Source organism: Ischnura elegans, chromosome 6 (assembly GCF_921293095.1).
Source record: "Ischnura elegans chromosome 6, ioIscEleg1.1, whole genome shotgun sequence".
Classification (NCBI taxonomy): Eukaryota; Metazoa; Arthropoda; class Insecta; order Odonata; family Coenagrionidae; genus Ischnura; species Ischnura elegans.
The window spans coordinates 5,267,896-5,280,290 of NC_060251.1; positions in this window are offsets into that span (position 1 = coordinate 5,267,896).

The following is a 12,395-nucleotide window of genomic DNA, read 5'->3' on the forward strand; positions in this document are numbered from 1 at the left end:
CATGTGTGAACTTCAATTACCCTCCGCCACCGTTTACCCAATTGTAAGGTGAATCGTCAGCGTGAAACCTGTTTCCCCTCCTCTGCCTACACCTCCCCTCTCACGCCTGCTTCGAGCGCGGCCGCGATCTTGTAAGCGGTCTGGCGCTCTCTCTCTGCTACTGACCTCAGACAAGGAAGGAACTCTTGCGTGCCCGGCTTCTTCCCAACGGCAAGAGTACATTATCCTCAGGCAATTTAGTATTTTATGTATTGTGCTCCTAAAGCTTACTTGGTTATTAAATGTATTATTACTGTTGGAAATCAACCATATTGTTTCTTAATTTTTTACTCCTAACCACCTATTTCTCGTCAATTCATTCTCGCGACGTGTGTGCGTTGCAATCGTGAATAAATGATTTTGTGGATCGGAACGGAACGCGTATGAATGCATGAACCTAATTAGAACAGGTTCTATTTTCTGTGCATCCATTCGCTTAAGTTGAGTGGTTACACGGTGCATTTTGGCGTTTTTTCTCGCGTTCATGCATTTAGACACGTACGTGTTAATGTACCGTGTAAGCAGGCCTTAAGAGATATTTTTGTCAGAGCATTGAAGAAGCTGGGATTCGTCAAGCGTTTAATGGGCGGATTTCCGGTTGAGAAAGTAAAAGAACGGTGCTATTTCGCACTCGCCAGGCCACCCCTTGAATATGCAGCGAGAGTATAGAATCCGGTGCAGAAAGACTTAATTCGTGAAATTAATAAAATACAAAGAAAAGCTGCACGATTCGTAATTAACCCGCTTCGGGCGTACAGAAAGTGTTACACAGATGTTAAACGAATTACGTTGGGGACCGCTGTAGATTCGGAGGCTGCGCGTTAGACTTGGAATGCTTGAGCAATTGACAATGTTATTTTATCTTTCGAAGCAAAAACGGAGAACATCATATCAGAGCCCCACCACATTTATAGGTCTGACAGAAACTTTAAATTAAGAGAGATGTTTTTCCGAACGGATAGATATGGGAATTCGTTTTTCCCCCGAACCATAAAGGACTTATATAAACGCTAGTCCCAACCTCCTTAGAGCACTTTAAATGTAAACGGATCCTAATCCCTTCATTAAATCTTAACACCCCCTGCCACACGCCTTTTAGGCGGCTCGCAGGGTATTGTGTAGATGTAGATCATTCGTCGGGAAATGTTAGGGCCCCCCGAAAATTGGCGCATCGACATAGAAATAAAAGTATTTTTCATTGGCATAATGATTATCGTTATCACTTTGTTAGAGGGGCTGTGAAGTATTATTAAGTTGAACTTCACTACACCCTAACGAAAGAAATGAAAGAAATCATTTTAACGAAACATCCGAGAACATTATCAAAAAAATCGATACTTTTCTCACTTCAGGCGCCGTAATATCAATTAAATGGCTAAAATACTGAGACGTAGAAGACTAGGGTCGACCACCACAACTATCTCTTTATGTCATAGCTACGAATCGGCGAAATATAGTTGACCGAAATGGGAGAGTTGTGGAGTGTAAACTACAGAGTAATACACGAAGGATCTCCAAACATAAACGTTGTAGTATATATAATGCTTATCAAAAGCGCCAATTAATAAGCAACCTAATGCGTGATGGTTAAGATATAATGCAAAACCCATAACTATTGCATCTCCGAATGTTTGTAAACCTTAAAATTTGCTAAGAAATTCAGAAGTGGAGTAAGTGAAGCAACCTACCGCGGAAATAATCAAGCAGATTTTAGGCTAATAAAGTGTAATTATTCTCGGTGAATGTAATGCCTTCACTGACGAAGTTTAAGATGCGAGGAAAGCCGAGAAACAGGGATGATGTATCCAAAATGAAAGACAGACAAAGAACACAAGCTAGTGTTTACGAATACAAAAAGAAAATGATCACAGTCGAAGAAGATAAGGAAAGTGATAGTGGACATGATAGATTCTAAGTTGATTTAATTCTACAAAGATAAAACGATTCAGCGACTATAAAATGAACGGAAAAAGTTACCCTAAGGCTCAAAACGAACGAGACTATGTCTCAATAGATATGTAAGGTCACTCAAAATAATAAAATAAAAACTTAAGATGGCTGTGAAAGGTATTTGGTAAGCAGAAAATTAAGTAAAATTGGTATCAAGTGTAATTTTAGGAGGTAGAGAAGAACAAAATAGCATCGGATACGACCGAGAATTCAGAGGAAGAGAGTCAGAAACATTATCACCATAAAATACTAAAATGTAGTAAAAAACAGGGAGTCAAGAATAGCATAAAATCAGGGAAACAAAAACATTGGAATAGGTCGACCAGTTTAAATATTTCGGAAGAAAAATAACCAGGTGTAGAAACAAGAGAGAAAAAATCAGTAGAACAGCCCAGGCGAAGTGATTAAGAGAAAAAAAACGATTCAGGGACGACACGATAGCGAAAATAAAACAATTGAAGAACTAGAAAATTGACGGTAAAACTCACCTTAGGCTCTTATTAGCGGCAATGCAATTTCACCCTAAATTAAAAAATTAAAAACTGAAGTAAGCAGTGAAAAGCATTTGGCATGTAGAAAATTAAGAAAACTCGGTATGAAGTGTAATTTCAGGACGCAGAGTAGACCAAAGTAGCATCGGATGTGACCGAGAAATCAGAAGAAGAGAGTCGGAAACATTTGAGCAGTGGGCAATTGGAAGCGGCTGAAGAAGTTCTTCGGAGAAGGAAAATCATCTGAATGGATCACGCAAAAAGTCTCGAATCTAACTTTAAGCACCACTTATGTACAAGAATACTTAAGCCGTGGAATATCAAAGGAGAATAAGGAAAGATACTTGACATGAAGGCAGGGAGGCCAGAGAAACGCGATCGAGAAATATGAAAACATCGTTCGCAAGGAAAAGTAGAGGCTCGCTGGGGTAACCTCTTCAAATTAATGAGCGTATGATGATTACCGTAAGTGACAAAAACGGAGAACTTTTGACTAATGCTAATAAAAATGGAGAGCTGGATTGAATATCTGAATGAGACGTGTATATATAGGAAGGCAAATAAGTATGAAATCAATTTAAATGGATCTCGAATATTAAATATTAGTGTAGCAAAATAATAGCATTAAACTAGGGAAACAAACATCTGAAGAGGTCAACGAGTTTCTCGCCAAATTTCTTTAGTCTTTTTCTTCCTTGAATACTTTGACAAAGCAGTATTGTGGATTGGCATTCCATGCTTAAAAATTCGAATGAAGTAATTAACAATGTTGAACAATGAAATGTGAATTATCAACAATTCATTTTTAAAAAATGCAAGTAGGGGGTGATACATTATAGCCCAGTTATGAAGAATCAAGAATCAGGAACAAAGTCTATTGATCTGAGTCTGCGTTATTTCTCCCGTAATTTTCATAGTTTACAACTATAAAGGCACCGCTTACATCAAAGAAAAAATTGCGAGTTTACATGAAGAGAAATCAGCACACGCTTATAATACTTGTAAAATAGAAAAAAATTCTGGTAAAAATGGGTAGAACAACGAACAATGCCATCTAAAATCACCATTAAACACTAGAGTGTAGCAAACGACAGGAAGTTAAGACTAGTATTAAACTAGGGAAAGAAACATTGGAAGAGGTCGACCAGTTTAAATATTTCGGAGACAGAATAAGCAAGTGTAGAAAATAAAGAGAAATAATCAGTAGAACAGACCAGGGGTAAATTCTTTTCAGAAAAAATAAATTATCAATTTGCTTATAAAAGCAGGAAATGTTATCATGAAGTTTTTAAATATTCTATCAGAACTTACAATTCGAATATGCTTCTCTATGGCAATGAATCATGGGCAATGACAGCAGAGAAGAAACTGATGGGTATTCGGCTGTATTAAAAAGAAATGAATCGTTCGAGTGAGGACTGCGGAATTCGTCAGAAGAGTGGGAGGGAATAGAAGGCCTAGTCACCACTTAAAGTAGAATACACACCATTCTAATCGAACATATTTTGAAAAACTGATCTTGATGGTCTAAGGAAGTCAATTCACGAATGACAAGTGGTTGTTATGAGCGGAAAAGTAAGACGTCTGATCTCGTATTTAAGAAACCAAAAATGAAGGATATGAGAGACCGTGACATGTTTAAATGTTAAAATGAACCTATCAAAATTCACCTGAACTACGTAACATTATAACCGATTTAATTCCTCTTCGCCTTCATAGTCGCGGATATTCATACCAGTAAACAGCCGAGAATTCGTGGCATAAAACACTATTTTAAAATAGCAAATGATGAAATATCGTCAAAAAAATTATCACAGAAAAGTTCATTTTTGCGCACCCCACAGGATTTAGTCCTTATTTGGTTACTAATAGAGAAAAAGAGAAGCAGAAGATGCATATATGGGAATATCAAAGGCCCATCAAATGAAAAGAATGATATTGACTCACCATATTTCTTCAGTCTTCCTATTCCTTGAAACCTCATCGCAATGCCCCATTTGACACCAACCGTTTCAAGGAAATGATCCGCCAACCCTAATTCAATAGAGGACCTGAAAAGGAAAGTTCGCGTTAAAGGTTGGCAATATTCACGCAATAAAAATATACACTTTACATAGAGCATAACTTAAAGATTCTGTTGATATTAAAGGCTACAATAAATTATCAAACTAACAACCTCAAAGGAAAAAAATTGCCAAGGGAAGTGCTGTAAATCCAATTAAGACCTCCAATATTCTATTACTTTTCCTCATCATCAAAATTATATGATCAATTATTGCGGCGTGGTTTGGAGTGGCAGGTGCACATATGAACGAAATAAGTTGATTGCAATTTCCTAGGTTCAAATATCAAGGACTTTTTAAAATACTTAGTTGAAAGTTTAATTACATGGAATAACTCGCCATTCAGGTACCAATTATGGTAAAAATTATAAGGAAGAATAAAGGTTCCAAATGGCTAACAACTTAAGAAATCGCGGAGAGAAGCTTCATTTTGAAATTTAACGTTCTCTCACAATCAACGACGAAGCAGCGTGGCTGGGATGAAAGACACTGTTCCACGTCTAATGTTAATTAGACGTGGAACCTTATACCTACAGTCACTGCGATAAAATTCATCATTTTGACATTCGTCAAAATTGTAACTAACCTGCTGAAGTTCTATAAGTAAGCTATCGGAGTGCCGTTTGGATCCATATTCATGCAATCCAACCCATTTATTTGATGTTCTAAAAACCTCGATAAATGTAAAGATAAAACTACTCACACGTTACTCACTCATTTCAAATGTCGACACATCATAACGGAATGTAATTGTCACAATTTACACATATTCCACTTGGAAGTAGGTACTTTGTCAAAGGTCAAACGATTTGAATGATCCAATATTCGCTATGGCAACAAATCTAGTATGGAATTTCGTCAAATGACGTCCAACATCCAATTTTCACAAAATAAATTATTTCAATGCATAAGTCACAGGATTAAGAAACATGACGGCTTTAATCCGAGAGGAGATTTCCCTATCACTAGCGTTCGTAAAAAAACTACACTGACACTAATATTCACTTCGAGGCACATATCACACGTGGTAATAAATGTTGGAATGTGAAGGTAGTTGGCGAAATAAATATTGTCACTCAAAATACATGCGACTCGATAACTGAATGGAAGTGAACAAATTGCATTTGCGAAGTATCCTACACTTCAGAGAATAAATTAAAAGTGCATTGAAAATAAAATGAAAAGGATTCACCAAAGAAACAGTTAAGGTACTCACCTCTTAACCCCAAGAGAACTTGCCGCGAACTGAAGTCCAGAAACAAAGGGAGAGGATGTTACGAAACTCCGTCAGCCATGTCACGTGTGCCTCTGACGTCACGATAATTTCGAACCAATTTATTTATTTAGGCAACGATAAATATAAAAAATAAAACACTGGATATCGTAAAGTTCATTTGACATTTTATCCAATAAAATACATCAATAATTACGGTCATATTCTGTATTATTAATTATGAAATATATCGCGCGGAAAATCAATAATACGATTAACCAATGAGATTCGTTCATTTGGTGCCGCTGTTATACAAAAACAGCGCGAATTTCTCAAGCGGCCAACGGTCGAAACACACGTGATCAATGTTCCAGAATGTTCTATTCATCTGCGAAGGTCATTAGGTACGTTTGCAAAACACGTCATCGCATTACGAAAAACAGTATCACAGGCTATCAACGGTCCGCATTCAACTGTCGTCCGCAACGCATCACCTCCCCTTCCCCCTACTTACGAAGAAAGCACACCCCATTCCCTCACCAACCGCCCTTTCGACAAATTCACACTTCTTAATGTTTTAAATTAGTCAAGTTAATTTCCTGGCCCGTTTCAGCCGTTCCTTCGTTCGTTGAAGACACCGTCTCAATACGCGGAAACGAGGATGGAGAGCGGTAACTACAAGCTACATGTCAACAGAAATACTGAGAAGAAATACAGCGATATCAACTGAGGTAAGTGAGAGCAAGTAAATTTTATGAAATAGTGAACCAAGAAAGTAATTTTAATCACGATTATCCTTACGCATAAACATGTCTCTAATATAGCTCATCATGTAAAATGTTTGCATACGATTGTGAATAGCGGAGATATGTAGGTAGTGAGTTAACAAACGATAAGAGCATTGCTGTTCCCACTATGCCATAATCACATTAAAGATAATATTATTTGTGTTCACTTTAGTGCATAAAAACTCTATACTTAACCATCGATTCATTGTCACCGATGTATCAAATTTATCGAATATTTAAATATGAAAAGCACACTGAGCATTAGTAACCCCTATTCAATCAAGGTCGTATACATTGCTTAAATTAATACTACTTCGAATCTACGTAGTATTTCGGTGGTAAAGATTCCGTGGAAAGGGAAATATTCTATTGATAGACGCCAGCTACGAATGTGTTAATTGTTATTCTTATAATTGGTGTTTTGCCCAAAGTTTAATCGCAGAAAATCTTTCAAATGAATCTCAATAATTATTTGTCATGCTGTTAATTAGTCGAGCGTAAACAATGAAACCAATGCAGTGCCAAATAAAGTGCTTTCAATTGCTTCAAAGATGATCAAAATTCGGTTTATTCTATGATATTTTAATAAGTCCGCAATGTGATCATCTTCTTACACTATGCCACAGATATCGATAAAACATGCCAAATTACATTCTCGTTTTTACATATGCTCATTTATAATGACGTTGGTATTTGGCTATCACACCTTTCTTGGCGTCAAAATAGTGTCGTTAAGCCTGAATACTTTCATGTGCACGCCGATGAAATTAATAGGTCTTGATTAAAATATAAAAATGGCTTAGTTGTATTTATTTTTTCTTTTGTCATTCGCAGATTCGTTTCCCTGATAGCCAAGCTCAACTTAAGCCATTTCCGGGTGGAGTAACCTGATGCCATCATCTTTATAGTAGGAGATTGCTAAATGGTTCACTATGAACCAACTGAAGGTATAAGTCACCTGCAAAAGATACTACTCCAAGGAAAGCATAAGAACGGATAGATGGAATTGATTTCTTTCCGTGATGACAGACAACACTTTTGGTCTTCATAGTCGAATATTGCTCGAGGTAAGTCATATCGTTATGTTTTCATCTTTACAATTAATCATTTTGTAACGACTCACATTATTTATATTTGATATGGAAAATTTTATTCTTCATTGAAGGTATTAAAACTAGCATCTTGAGTAGGTTTAAACATAGATTAAATTATACAAATTTTGGTTTAATTTACCCCGAAATAAAACCATTTTCAGTTAGAATTAATTGTGGATTTCAGGCGCCACTAAGAGTTAGCTTATAAGTGGTTATGTGTTTATAGATAGTAAGTGAAGGAGATTTCGCAATATATGAACGAAGCCTCATATTCGACAAAAACATTCTTGCAAACCGCAAGAAAAAGCTGCATGGAAATGATAAATGAATTTCAGCTTCAGCACTCGCCCATTTCATACCTTGGTCGCCTCTACTAGAATATTTTTTAATTGATAAAAATAAACTAAAAGAGTTTATGTATTTAAATCAACGCGTTTCTGTATAAGAATATTTTTATGCGTAATTTAGACTTTGTAAGCGAGGTTTGCTTAATAGTTTTATATTATTTAATAATAATGGTCGTAGTCAACGAAATTTGAAGAGATATCCTTCGTCCGTCTCATAACCTTTAGACATGATATAAGCCGAAATAATATTTGGTCAATATACTTGATTATTCTTTCGCAACTCAAGAGCTATGTCAGTACAAGAGTGAAATTGTCGAGGTTTAATTTAGCTTTCAAACGGTATCGATTTTTCCGTGGACTAGGTGACGAAGAAAAATATGAGGAGGGGTTTATCTTTGATAAACAAACGGAAGTAGTAAATGGGGCACAAATATTGAGTTAGCACTTACAGCTTGTGTTGTGTCTGAGATTTACACTGCATGTATGCAAGGGATCAATTGAAGGCATATACGCTAAAAAACGCAAAAGAATAGCTTAGTGTTATCCCGAGTAATATGTTGATAAAAAGAAAGAGCCAGGAATATAACAAACATTTAGAATATGTATTCGGTCGAACGATAGTGGTGCGCTCTTGTAAGTCATTCCATAGACAGAGAAAAAACAATCTTAAGACTGATATAATCCAGCTATCACCATTAGGTGTGGTATTGGAGAAAGATGCGGTCAAATCCACATTCCCTGCATTTCGCGGTTATTGCTTCAGGCATGTTTGCACGGTCATGCCTTAACATCGCAGTGGGAAGTGGAAAAGAAGCTCATCTACTTCTCCCAGCCAGACACCTTTCTCACTTCCACTCACTTTTCCAAAGAGGTGATTCAGTTATTCTTTTCTATCTGACCCTGTTTTCACTGAACAAATGCTTTTTTAAGAACTTCGTCTACACGACACTGCTTGAACTTTCAGGCATTGAAATAGAGTACAAGCTGTCAGGAATGGCGCATCAGTGACGAAGGTGATAGGGTGCAAAACTAAAGTATTAGAGCATAACGAAGTTTTATACGAGCATTACGAATATTCATTCCAAGATATCGTAAATCAACTTAGTCGAACCTGTGAAAATTGGTGGCCAGACGCGAAAGCGAAAGATGAATAATAGCATTTAATACCTATTAAACTAATCTGAAAATCCTTTTTTATTTTTCCCGCTATACTACAAAAAACGATAGGTCGAGTTCTCAAAGTGTATTTTTCATTTTCAAAGAGACCCCACGAATTCGGTCAAAGAATTCTCCTTCTCCTCAGAAAAAATGGAACTACATCAATTTTGTTTTAAATGATTTTCTGCAAAAACTGTTAAACCTCCATGTTGAATAAAACTGCAAGAGGAGAAGACTCCCTACCTTTTATTTGCTGCCGGGTCCATCGGCGACAGAGCTCAGCTTTAAAACAGCGACTCTCCAAAATACTTATATTCACCAGCAATTCACATTGAACAAAACACTGACAATGAATTATTTCATGGACCCTAAACACTTTCACTTCACTCTTTAGCCGATGAGTAACACATTCTGGTAGCTTCACATAATTCCAACAGACATGCACACTGCTTCTATCGTGATGAAGAACCAATTATATTTATCCAAGCGTTGAGGAAAAGGCTTGAAGATATCGTTGACAGCTTAATTTTAGGATTACACTGTCAATCACTGAATTAACTGAATTGTTCACCCCACCTTTCGTAAACTGTAAAAAGAACAAGAAGTAGCATTAAGCTATACAACAAAAAATTTGGTACTGATGAAAGGAACAGTTCTTAATCATTATACTCGGAAGGAACATGAAGTCAAAACCAAGGATGTGGGAACAAAAACTCCAATTATTGTGAACAAATATTTTGTCAAAGAATGTTTCCTTCTTGATAAAAAATTATGAACAATTATGATTAAATTCGTAGATTATCATGGATTAATAGGTTATTTACGAGAATAGGACTTATCCGTTCACTTCAGCGACGGAGGATACACCTCCTTACCCTAACGGAACTGCTGAGAGACTAAAACTTAACTAGGTATGATAGAATGGGGGTGAAAACCCAAAGTGACGGACAGCTTCTTACTAACAGTTCTGAGAGGTAATGGAGGGCGGGGAATCACTAAGCATATAAGGGGAGGTTAGCGTGCGCAAATAGCTCGAGTCAGAGTCAAAATTGTAGGCCCGATTTCGAGTCAAAGTTCATCGCGAAGGCGTTCGGGAGAGGTTCGGTTGCGCGTCGTAGGGTGGAGAGCTGGTTGTTAAGGGGAGGTATTGAAGGAGAAGAAGAGGGGATGGGGGAAAGGGAGTCAGGGCGCCACAAAAGAGCCCCTCAACATCACTCTGATGACGTCACATACTTTGGTCACAAAGTTCGTTTTACTGCGAATAGTCGCAGAGTGAGATCTTGTTTTAATTTAACTGCGTTAACTGCGTTAAAGCAATGAATTTACAAATAGTAGTTAAACGTGAATAAACGAACCAAATCACATGAATAACGAAACAAATATGCGTCACATATTTTGCTACTATGCGTAATATTACTATGACTGTGCGGTGTGCATGCGGTGGTCCTCTTTCATGCTGCAAGTTGGTGATTAGTCACCCCCTGCCAAACACCCTAAAATGGGGCGCAGAGTATTATGTTGATGTAGAAGAATTAGAACATGCTCTTTTCCCTGTTCAAACGACTTCGCAATTCGGTTGATAACACAGTGAATTTTAAGTGAATACATTAACACATTTCCTTTCACGTTTTTATGTATCCTTTTACCAAACATAAATACCAAGGAGAAGTTCTTAATCATTATACACAAAAGAAACATGTGATATGTGTTTTTCATGATAAGTAATAATCAATCATAACTGTAATCTTTAAAGGTTCAATTAAACCATTTTTTATCACGTGATTAACTTCCATCCAAATGTCAATTCTTTGTGGTGTGGTATGGTATTTTGGAGGAGGCGACCGACAGCTGAGGTCATTTGCGCCATGAGGGAAGGGTGTGGAAGGAAGGGTGGAGAGAAACCCGGTGTCGGCGTTAGCCTGCTCCTAACGAAAGGCGACAAGGGGACCACGGCTTAACGTCCCATCCGATGGACGGAGTTTTGCGCTTGAAATGTCCTCCACCCAACATTCAAGCAGGGATTGGGCAGTCTCTGAAAACTCTCTGCCACTGCAGGGATTTGAAACCGAGCCCGCCGGGTGGGAACCCAACACTCTAGCCACCACACCAACCTGGTCCCCCTCAATTCATTTTCGTAGCATGAACTGTGGTATCAAGTACTGCAATACATTACTTATTATATACTATCACCGCTTATTATTGTATAATTTTTATACGTGGGTGGAGGTTGGTGCGATGGCAGTAGGTGACGAGATTTGTAGTTTTCTGATCCTCCGGGAAACCAACCACCTCAAGTATAGATAGTTTAAAAGTAATGGCTAATATTTTATGCCTGAATATATTTTTCATTTGTGTTCAGTATTTTTTATCTTCTTTTTGATCTTCCTGATTTTAGTTAATATTCTGTGCCTGAGTATTGCATATTTTTAAATTATTTTTCGTATGATCTTTCTCATTACCGATGGGAGTTTTTTTCCAATCTCCTATTGGTCAGGAATAAAAGACGAAGTGATCGATTAAAAATCATTGATATATATTAAGTACGCGTTTACTTAATTTTCGACGCAAACGCCTCGGCGATTGATGTTTTTTAATAGAACGTTGCTACGAATGCCTTTCAATGAATTTTACGTTATCCGGAATCTAATCGTCCGCTTTAAAGCGCTTCCCTATAAGTCAAATTGTCACTCCGGCGAAATATGCAAGTCAAAAATTACCATTTCATTATTGCACTGAGGGTGGTCGTAAACGTCCCATTGATATTGCTCACAGAATACTTTGGTTGCAAAAGCGCTTAGAGAACAAGCGCTGTCATGTTTAAGAACACTTCCAGAATTCAGCACGTCTCTCCTTTTATTTTGAATGGCTCCGAGAAATCAGCGTGTTTTTGACACTGAGCTGTTCCATTTATCATTAAACCCGGCAGATTGAAATAGAAAATGAAACACCTTATTGATCCCAAAACAGAGAAGCAAAATATTTCTATCGTTTAAGGATCACCTGAATTTTCTTGTTTGCTTGGTGACCTTTTATGCCTCCATTGCATTAACTGTAACTTTGTTTCAGGTGTGTCATATGGAATCCGTATCATCCCTAGTCACTGTTGATTTTTAAAAAGTTCTCTTTTATCAGCATAAAGGACAAGAGATGTCAATGCTTAACCCATTTGTCAAGTTTCGTCGTTGTCACTCCACGGTTCTCACTAAGCGATAGTATTATTGGCTGTGATATCTACATCTACATAATACCCTG